The sequence below is a fragment of the Solanum stenotomum genome, chromosome 11, assembly GCF_019186545.1.
Source record: "Solanum stenotomum isolate F172 chromosome 11, ASM1918654v1, whole genome shotgun sequence".
Classification (NCBI taxonomy): domain Eukaryota; kingdom Viridiplantae; phylum Streptophyta; class Magnoliopsida; order Solanales; family Solanaceae; genus Solanum; species Solanum stenotomum.
In genome coordinates, this window is record NC_064292.1 from 9,815,688 (window position 1) to 9,818,475 (window position 2,788).

The following is a 2,788-nucleotide window of genomic DNA, read 5'->3' on the forward strand; positions in this document are numbered from 1 at the left end:
TTTTAAGGTCAAAGGAATTGAGTTTTTCAATTGGAGGTTCTTTCCTCGATGCTTGAAGTGCTTCTCCATATTTTTTTCCCTTTCGAGTGAAATCTCCAATCTGTTTAGCTTTCTATTGATCTCATTAATATTTGCATTTAGATGAGCAATAACAATGGGGTTAGGAGCATCAATATCAGTCGGAGGATTTTCACCCAAAAATCTGTTCATAATAGACTCAACGGAAGGGTGTCCACATGAATATGATTTATTGCTGGGAGAAAAAACTACAACGACAACATCAGCACCACACAAAGTGGAGAGGTCAGTTACCTTTTTAAAGACTCCATCGCGTCATTTTGAGAATGTTACCTGTAAATTGCTTTGATTTTGCATCCTCGCCATTTCAACTCTTCTTCGGCCATTATTAGGTCTTCTCATGGCTAAACTTTTGTTTTGAGAATGTAAGAAAATGTGATGTTGTGTTACTCTTCTAAAGATGTATTTATAACGATAAAATCATCATAGTATCAGTTCAAAATGAACTCAAATGACAAAAAAGTAAAAATATTTATGATGTTTTCTTATTTGGTAGATTTGAACAAAATTCATTTCATATTAATTAAATTTCTCTTTTTGGTTCATTGTATGGTTAGTCAACGTGTAAAGATGGTAACCACAAACGGCAGATTTTTTAGTTAGAATTATGTTATTGGATTATTGAAAAAATATTATTGTGTCATTCTTTTGTAACATAAGTTAATATGTAAATTGATGATAATTTCTGAGGTAATTTTTTTTTTTTTGTATTTGTATATTTTCTATATTTGCTCTTGTTCAATTATGTATATTTCCTAATAAAGTCAGGCTTAATAAAGACATTCCACTATTATTAGCAAAATGAAAATACTTACTGTCTAACTCATATTTAACAAACAAAAATCTTTAAGCACCTCTATTTAAAATTTTAAGTTAGTTGTGTCTATTCTAGAGCTTTGCTAAACACGTAAAATATACTTGTAACTTATGACATGTGAAAGAATATAGTAATAGAAAATCCTAATAAAATTTAACTTGTATAAAAAACTTTAGAATATTCTCGAGCACTTTGTGATTCATTTTAAATTCTTAATATGATACAACAAATTTTGTGTCTCTTTTTTTATTATCCAATAACCATATGATATTTGAACTTTATATGGCACATTATGAAAGAATACATAATAACCATCCAAAAGAGTATAAATTTCAATTTTAGTTTATACTTCATTTTCATAATATCATCTATCTAACTTTGCGACTTGAAATCACTTTAGTGAAACTCATCCATATGTCTTTTTCATTGTTTTTTTTGTCATTTATTTTTGTAGTTACTAACTTTTTTTCAGTGACGCTTCTTCTTTTTATTTGTAGATATGTATATGTTGAATAATTTATATTACTTTCATATCATGTTTCTTTCATTAATAATTTCTACATGTTAAAGAAATATACACACAAAACTTTACACATCGAAAAATCTAGAGAGAGTATTTTTACTTTAGCAGTTACCTCTTTAATAGGCCCTTTCAAGAACTTATCACAACATAGAGAGAGGATTGTTACTTGAGCATTGAATTAGATATTTTTGGAGTAGTATTGAGCACCGATATGGGGAAGATTTAAAACACGTCATATTCCCCATAAACCACGTAGCCAGCGTAGGTAAGGATCACACTGACTTTTGAGCGACTCCTCATTACCGTTGAACAAACATTATGGTAGATCCATGAGTAGAATTTGTTCTATACCCTTGCATCGTATAGGATAGTTCTTGTGGTATGGGTGAGACTGTATCATCACGAGGTTTATATTAATTGTCGTCGGTTAGAGAAACTCTACACTAATTATATATATATGTATATATATATATATATATATTTCTGTTTAGGATTCACTATTCTTGCATCCTTAAGGTAAGAGCTTATATCATATTTCATTATGATTTATACTATATTTAAGTTGAATTACCTTCAAACTTTTCATTCAGTTATTCGTTATTCAACTATATTACATACTCATATATTCAATGAATTGATATATTGCCACGACCCAGACCGTCGTGATTAGCACCCACACTAACCTTCCGGTGCGAGAACCATTAATAATAATCAGCTTACCCAAAAACTAGTCATTTAACGATTCAGAAGCAGGTTTAAATGCTGAAATAATGTGGAGTTCCCATAAACTCCAAAAGTCTAACGAATCAACACTAAAACATTGTGGAAAACACCCCTAGAAATTGAAAGACAATGTACCAAAACATATAAAGTTCAACAAGTCTAAAGAAAATGGGTATAACCCAAACTAAACATATGAGTAAGTCTAACTAGAAAGTCCGAGTCCGAAAAGAGTGGACTAACACATAGAGGACCCATGGCAACCTTAAAGAATTGGCTCACCCTTCAATCCGATCTTTCTTAGTAATCTCCTAAACGATGTCTGTCATTAGCCGTTTGAAGATACCCTGTACTCAACAAACAAAGAGCAAGTGCAGTATTAGTACACAACCACAGCGTACTAGTAGGATCACATGGCTATTCCAGTAACAGAAACATATATAAGTAGTCACAACATAGTAAACACGCATATATCGAACATACAAAATATCAATTATCTTTTTAGGAGCAATGTACCATTCCACATTCTCAATAATACATATATATGACAAGTCAATGATCCTTTCATGGAGCCTATACACAAACTGTTAGTGTGCCAGATCGTGACACCCTATCCAATTTAGTTTGTCAAAACGTGACACCCGCTCCAA